Source organism: Ictidomys tridecemlineatus, chromosome 6, assembly GCF_052094955.1.
Source record: "Ictidomys tridecemlineatus isolate mIctTri1 chromosome 6, mIctTri1.hap1, whole genome shotgun sequence".
Taxonomy (NCBI): domain Eukaryota; kingdom Metazoa; phylum Chordata; class Mammalia; order Rodentia; family Sciuridae; genus Ictidomys; species Ictidomys tridecemlineatus.
This window is the reverse complement of record NC_135482.1, coordinates 33,550,708-33,560,970: the sequence shown is the minus strand read 5'-3', so window position 1 is coordinate 33,560,970 and position 10,263 is coordinate 33,550,708.

The following is a 10,263-nucleotide window of genomic DNA, read 5'->3' as shown; positions in this document are numbered from 1 at the left end:
GCAGCCCTTTAAATGAGTTTGATTTGGACAGCCATGAGAATTTCAGTGATGTAGAATGTAATCAGTTTTAAGAAGAAAGTCAGCATAGAAAACAGAAAAGTTTTATGTAGAGACATAAAATGTATGTTTTTAAAAAGATATATTTTTAAGTATCAGCGGGGTAAAAAAACTTGAAATCAAGTATTTGAGAAATCCTTGTGTTGGCTAAGAGTCAGAGACTTGGGGACTGTGGTTTACTATTCTGTAGGATTATTTGCTGTCCTGTGATATCATTCAGAAGCCTAGATTTAGGAGCACAAGGGATAGAATCATAGAAATTAGAAAGTGTACACTCCTATGAATACAAAGGTAAGAACAAAAAGATATTGAATGTTAGCAAAAGAGGGCTGTCATGCTGGATTTTATGGTTTTGTAAAAAGAAATGAAGCCATGGGAAAGATGAAGAAGAGAGAATTAATTGTTACTTCTATTTCTGTTTTTGTTTTGTTGTTGTTTTTGGTACTAGGCTTTGAACATAAGTGCACTCAACCACTGAATCATGTCCCCAGCCCTATTTTATTTAGAGACAGGATTGAACAGAGTTGCATAGCACCTATCTTTTTCTGAGGCTGGCTTTGAACTTGTAATCCTCCTGCCTCATCCTCCTGAGGCTCTGAGACTACAGGGGTGCATGACAGGCTCCGTTTCTATTTACTTATGCTTAATTTTTAATATTTTGAGATTAGAATTTATGGTTTGTGTCCACAATGCCTTCTCTGACATAGTGGTTACTGGATTGAATCAAACTTGTACAAAGATACGTTGATTCAAAAATTGATAAATTAAATTTCCACAACGAATAAAAATGGTATCTGAACACTGAAGACTGGTTAAAACCATACAGCGTCCAGATTATACTTTATAACCAGATACTTGTGAGGCAGGATAAATTGCTTTTAGAAATAAGTCAAAATGATTTCAGAAGATCACTCACAGCCTAGAATTTCTCACCCAGACCTTTCTAAAACCATATATTTTAAAATGCTTTTGGAGATTTTTGAAAAGGAATCAAAAATAGAAAGGATGACATACAAAAGACTGACATGAGATGCTGTGTTAATCTTTTTCATGTGTGAAATGAAAAAGAAGTAGGAAAAAAGAATAGATACTGATAATATTTAAAGGAAACCAAGGGAGAAATCTTAGGGTGGGTGCATTAAAATTCCCAAGTACAATATGAAAGTAATAACCCATCATGGAGCCAAACTCTTCTTTGTTCTGCTTCTTCCTTTAAATACAGCATCTGAGTCATTCTGCAAAAGCATGAATCCTAAATGAAATATAATACTTAAAGCAAAGCTTTATACTTTTCCCAGGGAGGACATATATGTTTTTCTGAGTATGTATTAGCTATATTTTACAATTCACCTTAAAGTTAATATTTCACTAATGTACCAAAACTAAATGCCTCTGTCAAAGATAACTAATTTATAGCATCACAGAGTATTTGAAAATAAAATAAAAATTGAATTTTATCACTATTATATTCTGTTCTAGTGATTATTATGTTAATGGAGTTTTTTTTTTTTTTTTTTTGGTGCTGGGGATTGAATCCAGGACCTTGTGCATGTAAGGCAAGTACTCTAACAACTGAGCTATATACCCAGTCCCAAGACACAATTTTTAAAAAACTGATTATATTTAAAAACCCAACTCATTTTCAGAATTTTAAATTGAATAATTTTGAAGATAGGCAAATTTCCAAAATCATGGTTTAAATGTTCTATAAAACTGAAATTATATTTTTCTCTCCTATATATTGTTATTTTAATTTTTTCTGGTAGCAAATTTTTTTGTGTGTTAAAATGTGATTTGTTAGAGATTTAGAAGGAATAAGTTGCATAGTTAAACATCTCCAATATATAGTTCATTGTACATTTTTTTGGTGTATATACATATATGTATGTCTTACTTTAAGGAAGTTTTTTTTATAGAATGGTAGAGTTCTTGGAGTTCATCTAAAGAAATTTATTTATTTATAGATAATAAAGCTGAGGTTTAGAATGTATTCCCCCCCAAAAGGTTTTAATTTAAAATATTTTAGTTAGTTTGTACATGGAATATGCATCCATGTACAAGCTAACAAAAATTATCTGCTGAAATAAGACTTGTTCTCAAAATTTTAAAAATGTGTAATTTGGAACATGAATATAAAATAAGAAATGTTATCAATATAATAACAAAAGAAATAATATTTAGGTTGGTACTATCTTTGATGAAGTTTCTAAGAAGTTCTCTGCTTCCAAATACTGATTTGAATTTCCCTACATCATCATCAACACTGATTTATCTTGTTTGATATATATATATCATTCTAATAGTTATAAGATATCTCATTACAATCCCACAAATACATGAATTCCTACAAATCAGCAGTAAAAAAGAAAATCCAATTGAAAAAAACAAAAAACAGGAAAATTACTTGAACAGACTGTTTTCTGAACAGTCTTACAAATGCCCAATTTGTTTATGTAAAGATGTTCAACTTACTAACATCTGGGAAACTCAAATCAAAACTACAATGAGATATCTAAAAATTAAAAGCAGTATCATCATAAGATCTAATAATTATATATCTGAATATAATACAAAAGAATTGATTGAATCCCAAATATCCAAGTACAATATGAAAGTAATAACCCTCAATCAGGCATTAACAGCCACCATTTTGAAAAATTCTTTCTAATTTATTCAGGGAGGCTGGTATTCACCATAGTTAATTGTACTTGATTTTAAACATTGTTTTATTCCTTAGCTCATGTGATTTTCTGGAAGTCACTTAATTCTTCCAAATCTCAATTTCAAAGCTGTATTTGAATAACCTCGTGATTTTTGGAAGACTACTGGTTATGGCAATAAGAGTTTCTTCCCTTGGTTTTTAAGCCTATTCATTTGGAGGACATTTTGTCTTGAATTTGAGAAAAAAAGTACTTTTGTTAAGAGAAGGATTGATACATGGGGAAGAAGGAGGGAGGATATTTTGTGTAATATAGTATCTGCCTGTCACCAGATTGCTTGTACTGGTTTTGAATTAAAGTAAGGGATAGATACTTTAGAGGCCGAGTTACTAAAGAATTCAAAACTTTTTTTGATGGGGAGCACAGAAGAATTTTGAGACCTTGGAAACAATAGAGAAACTCCTCTTTCTAGTTTGCTCGTGAACCAGCATTATTCTAGTATCTGATAAAACAGAACTTTGGTGACTTATACAACCCAGCCACCATAGCCTGGATGTCAGAATTCTTTTGATTAGCTCTGGTGGTAATGAAGTTCCTTTAGCAAGCATGAAGCAGTTATGAATAAATAATACAAGGGAATGATAAAGCATACCAGGGCAAAATTGGAGCCAAAATATTAGTCTCAGAGAATTTTGTGAGTACAGAATTCATGGAATTCTTTGGGGAATTCCAAAACAAATTTTGATTTCCCAAAATCAGAGAAAACTTTCTTTGCTCTGTGTCTTGATTGCATGTAATATCAGAAGCCTGCTTTTCAGCATATCATATTTGTTAGTATCCTTCATCCAGCTAGAAAGTTAGCATCTGGAAAGCAGATTAATTTCTTATACTTTTATTTTCCCTAGTATCTAGAAAAGGAGAGATTAAAGATACATGACCAATACATAAGTATTATTATACTTTCAGGTGGCAACAATAAGACAATCCATTTTAAAAGAGTGACACAGTGGTAAAATAAGTATTGTGAGTATGAGGATAAGATTATTTCTTTAACCTGAAATGGATGTTCAAGAAGGGAATTGTAGGAAAGTGTTTGTCAAGACAAGAAGGACATTTGTGCTTTAATTTAAAATCTAAAAATAATCACATGCCTGATTCAATTTGGAAGAGAATGTATACTTCTGAATTCATCTTGGCAGTACTATGAGAAAAAAAAATTAAAAAAGACTGACCTAAAAGACAGATGTTTGAGATGAAATGCAAATATTTCTGGATTAAGTGAGAGATGATTTCATGACAGTTTTAGGTCTGCACTTATTCTTCTCAGATTTTTGAAAATCTGCTTGCTCTCCTGATGAAAGATTTTATTCATTGGCATTTACAATTAATTATTAATTTGAATAATGATTAGCTACAGTATAGGTTGTGGTAAGTGGTTGTGGTCATATCGAAGAGGCATTAGAAATCTTATTTTGACTATGGTCTGAACTTTCTTCTTGATACAGGCCTAACTCAGAAAATACCTCTCCAATTGCAAAATGATCAGATTACATATTGGGGAAGTGATGAAAAATGATAAGCAACAAAATAATGCCAAATAGAAGATAAAAGTATAGGTTGAAATTGTTGTACTCTTACAGATAACAAAAACCATACTGAATCTTTACTTTAAAAGTTTTCATTAATTCAAAGTTAGAAAAAAGCAAAAGGAATTAATATGGTCTAATTTCTTCAAATCTGTTCCTTGTCACATATTTGAAATTATATTTGTTTATGTTTTCTTTTTTCTTTTCAAAGTTTAGAATCTTTAACATAAAGCATACTGACACATATAGATGAGTTTATATGCACTTTCTTTTGACTTTGCTTCCAAACATATTTTAGAAAGTAAAAAACAAAAAAAAGCGAAGATAATGTAAGTAAAGTTCACAGACAAATTGACAGTTGCTTTTCTAGTGCCTGTGACTGTACCTGGCATTAAATAATTCTTTTGAATGAATAAATTAGTAAGCAAATATTTGAAGGTAGAAGGATAACCAGGTGCATATGTAGTTTATGTTCTCTGAATCTTCCAACAGTAGGCATCTTTCTAAATTTTAAGTAAAGTGGTAGTGCCCTGCCTGGATATATTTAGAGAACATTGGTTATCACTGGTTCATTTTCAGGATTGATTCTGAGGTAAATAATAGAAGCACTATATTCAAAAGTGTGCAGTACCCTGAAGTCATTTCCTTTAGCCACTTTAATTTGTAGGTGAAGCTGGAGCCCAGTAGAATTAAGAAACTCACCCAGTCACACAGCTAACAGGTTGTAGGATGGGAAGACTTGCTCCTTCCTAATCTAGTATGCCAGTCACCAACCAAAGGTGTGTGTGTGTGTGTGTGTGTGTGTGTGTGTGTGTGTGTGTGTAAAACTCTCATATTTGCCCTGATGTAGCTTATTTTGTATTGCTCTATTCGGTATTCCATGTCAGCAAGAATCATTAAAAAAGATAAATGAAAGTGGTTTTTAATTAATGTACATCTAACTAAAAGCAGTTTAACTGGTTATTGTTGTAGGTAATCAATATATATGTACATAATTATCATCTTTATTATCGAGCACTAACTGTAGGTAGACCCATCGCTGAATGCCTTATATCTTCACCTTATTATTTTATGTATATTTCACTCCAACCCTACAAGATCAGTTGTACATTATTACCTTTTTTGAGGTGAAAAGAAAATGACAGTGAAGGGGAGAAATTAAGTGACTTGTCCAAAGTCACAGTTATTAACCAGGGAGCTGTCATACAGTTAGTAGAGCAAGCTAGTTCCAGAAAAATCAAGTTTCCCCTCTCTGTGTTGAACTTGGTCACAAATCAGAGACCAGGTTTTTCACACATCTACATTAATCTTGATAGAGTTTGTTATTTAGCTGTGTTCCAGCACAGCCCAAACAGGGGATGCTTGGGTGGCATCTAATGCCCAGTATTTGATCCCTATTTGGCAATAATATGTAGCTTTCACACAGTTTGAATGCAATAGGTATTATAAAATATTACATTTTGAGGTAAATTCTTACATTATCATTTGTTTATATTATTGTAAATCCAATTTGATCACCTGGTTCAATGTAAAGGAAATCTAAAACACTTTATAAACTGGTTACTGACTTCTTAACACTCACAGAGACCTTGCAAAACACCATTTAAATAAGCTAAGTGTAAAAATGTACTGGAAACACATGAATTAAATTCTCCTCGAAACACACTGGGTTTCAAAATGGGAGGAAGAGAGCTAGGCCAAGGCACTTTATGTTTTGCCAAACTCCAAGTGTTTGAAAATAGTTTTAAAGTGTTTTATTGAAGCAAAATGCTACTGACTACACACATTCCAAAAACCTGTATTTACTTATTAAGACATAAGTCACATTAGATTGGTACAAATTAAGTGGTTACGGGACAGTGTGTCGAATTACTGAGTATTAATGTAAATCATTTGATCATTTAGCAGAAGTCAAGGATTGACAGAGATAAACAAAGTATTGACTACTTGAGCTAATAACCACAGAATAGCACACTCAGAATTAGATTTTCCATAAGAGAAATAACAAAGAGAATGATGTTAGATAATAAAAAACTTTGTTCTTAAACTTAATGACTCTAATAATGTTAAAACTGACTTAATAAAAGGAAACAATTCTAACATGCATGAACTTGTCATAAGAGAACACTGAACTGTTTGTGTGTGTGTGTGTATGTGTATTTATTCACATTAGAGACAAAACATTTTTAAAAAATAATAAGTTATCTGCTTTCTTTGTGGTGAAAATGTCTCCATTTATAAGGACTCTAATGGGCAAAATTTGTAAAGCTATCGTCTGTAAATGTGCATGGGTGAGACCTACCAGAACCATTCCTTTTCCAGGTGACCTGTTAGAGCTTCTCTCCTTTGCACCTTGATGGACTTATGGTCTCTTTGTGTTCACTTTTAAAATAAATATCCCAGGTGGTAGGTCAGTGTTATCTAATTCCTAAGTAAGAATTATTTGAAAACTATTAGAGTTTGGATTGACAGCTGGCTGGAAACAAGGCATTGTGGGAATTGGCTTTGGCCTGCAAGTCAGATGGGAAATAACTGGACATTTACAAACCCCAGGGTAAATGATCTGTGGCATGAAAAGATTTGCCTGGCTCTTTTACTGAGAAATCCATCAAAACTTTCTCCATGTGTGACTCTTGGCTCTTCGTGGGACACAGCACTTTCCCATGACTACATCAGAGTACTTATTAGAATGTACTTCTCCCAATTCCACTCTTAACCAAGAACTCCATTCTTTCACTTCTTGATAACACATTGCCTCCCAGGAAAATGATTAGGGCTACTCTATCTAAAAGGAGGGCCTCAGTCATTACAGTTATCCTCCATATTAGCTTTTTTTCTTGTTGTTGTTCCCTTCATAGTGTTTATAAGAATTTCAGATTATTATATTTGTTTAAAATATTTTTATCTGATCTACCAAAGGAGTTCTGTGGAAAGTAATAATGTCAGTCAAATTCACCATTCCCTGCCAGTGCTCACCTCTGTGTTTGGCATTGAGCAAAACTTACTCTTGAATGAATAAATAAATGTTAGTTGGTCAAAAGATGAACAGTTGATAAATGGTATATATATATATTCACTGTATTTGGCATAGCAGGCATGTTGCTAAATAATCAAATTATTAGCAAATTAACTTTAGATGAATTGAGACAGTGGCCTTTATTATAATACCACATTCTACTTCTCTGTTCAGGATATGAGCTTAAATAATTTTTTTTTTCTTTCTGGAAGGAATTTCAAGAAGGCTGGGAGATTTCCTAGTAAACTCTTGACTTCAGATTTACAAACATGATCACCTAATATGTGGAAAGAAGCAGATTGAGACAGAGGTTCCTTGCCACAAGTCTGAGACCCTGTGCTTAAGTGAAGCACCTCTAGCTTCCATGCAGGTGGACAGCTGAGAAAAAGAGAAGGGACTGATCAGGGCAGTGGGAAAGTCCTGGAGGTGGGGGCAGAAATGCTTCATGTAAAATCAACTTCAGGTTGATTCGTCTTTGTAAATAGTAATGTGTATCTCGGCTGATCTCTAGCCAGCTCATTTCCCATTCAAAGAATTCATAGATATGATGGTGAAAATCAGTGAGTTTCCATGGAGTCTTCTCAATGGAACAACCTCGAATTATTCTCTAGACAGATATAGGTGGTTTCTTTGGACATTCAAGCAACCGGAAAATAACTTCCCAGATATTTTTATCATCTAATTGCTATCATCAAGATATCTTCAAATTATTTTCTGTATTTCACCCCAATTTTATATTAGTCTCTTATTTTCTCCCTTCCTGCATCACAAAGTATCTACCATGTGTCTAGGCCTAGAGATGATGAAAGTAAACTAGACTGGTTCTATGTTCTTATGAAGCATGTAACTTTTTCTGTGAACCTAGACAATTTACCACCATATTCATAGGTGGGGAAATTAACATCAGGGGGGCTGATTTTTAATTTCCCTGACTTTGATGGTGATTCAGTACTTGTTATACTGAAAGAGACCAATGCAGAGAAGGGATCTGGAGACTGCCACATTCCTGTAAATTTCCTGTATCATCTTTTGTTGCCATAAACAAAAAAAGAAAAACCTAACAAGTAATCAATGAGAGGGTGGGAGCCAAGACAGTGACTGTATGAGATGTAAGGACAAGTGGGAGCAGAAGCCAGACGTGGCTGTTAGATTGGTAAGACTGCCTTCAATTTCCTATCAGCATTTCTGCCTCTCACATGCCTCTCTATCTAGTATGGGTTTTTCCTTGTAGTTCCCGATATTTGGTGTTTATTCACAATAATGAGCTAGAAATTGAAATTGCTGTCATTTTCTATTGGAATGTTTTAAATTTAGACTGCACTGATATTGCCCCATATGCTCTCCACAGAGCTTCAATAATCCTTGTTGTTTTTAAATGCCTGAGATCACGGATGCGAACGACAGGAGAGGTCAAGGATCTATAGAAGAGGCAAAAACTTTCAGTGATTTTTTTCTTATTCATTAACAAATATTGCAATGAAAATACCAGTTAAGATAGAAAACTGTGGTCTAGCTATTAAAATCCATTTATCATAATAATTGTTATATTATGAAATGTATTATACTTTTTACCATTTTCAATTATTACATTATATTTTAACATTATCATGGGATTTGTTGTTACATGTTTATGTATACACAGAATATAGCAATATATTTTGGCCAATATCACTCCCAAGCATATCTCTCCCTCCCTCCTCCTCCTCTCCCCTGGTCCCTGATGTTTATTCCACTGATTTCCCTTAACTGACTTTACTTAACATAATGATCTCATGTTCTATCTATTTTTTCTGAAAATACAAAGCTCAATTATGTACATGTAGCACAATTTCTTTATCCATTCATCCATTGATGGACACCTAGGCTGTTCATAGTGTGGCTATTATGAATTGTGATGCTACTAACATGGATATGCAAGTATCACTATGGTATGGTGGCTGTAATTCTTTAAAATAAATACTAAGGAGAGATATAACTGGGTCATATCGTGGTTTTATGCCTAGACTGCCTTTGTTGACTTGCGTAGTTTTGATTTGCATTTTCCTGACTGCCAGAGATTTGAACATTTTTTTCACATGTTTTTTTTGCCCTTTGTTTTTATTCTTTTGAGAAGTTTCTGTTTAGTTCTTTTGCCCAATTATTGATTAGATTATTTTTTTCCTGTTAGGATTTTTGAGTTCTTTATATATTCTGTATATCAATCCTCTGCTGGAGGAGTAGCTTCCCAAGATTGTCTCCCATTCTGTAGGCTCAATCTTCAGGCTCTTAAGCATTTACTTTGCTATGCTGAAGTATTTAATTTGATGGCATCCTACTTATTGCTTGTAATTGGTGTTTAAATTTCATTACTTGCTATTTGTCTATTTAGGTTTCCCACTTGATATTGGTCTGTTTAGGTTTTCTATACTCTCACAGTTCAATTTTGGCAGGTTATACATATTTTGAAATTTGTCAGTGTGTTCTAAATATTCCAGTTTATTGGAGTATACATTTTCAAAATAGGTTCTGACGATTCTCTGAATTCTAATAGGGTCTGTGAAGATATCTCCCTTTTCATTTCTAATTATATTGATCTGTGTTTTCTCTCTCCTTCTTTGAGTTAGTTTGGCTCATAGTTTATTAATCTTATTCACTGTTTCAAAAAAGCAACTCATTGTTGCATTGATCCTTTAGTATTGATTCTTTTCTCAATTTTATTAATTTCAGTTCTGACCTTAATTACTTCCTGTCTTCTATTGATTTTGGAATTGGTTTGTTCTCTTTCTAAGACCATCAGATGGAGCATAAGCTTGTTTATTTGGAATATCTCCATTTTTTAAATGTAGGCACTCAGTGCTATAAGTTTTCTTCTTCTAACTACTTCAAACTATCCCATGTCACAGTCTGGCTGGGCACAAAATAACAGAGCCACCACAAAAGCCTTGTAGATTCAAACAGCAACTCT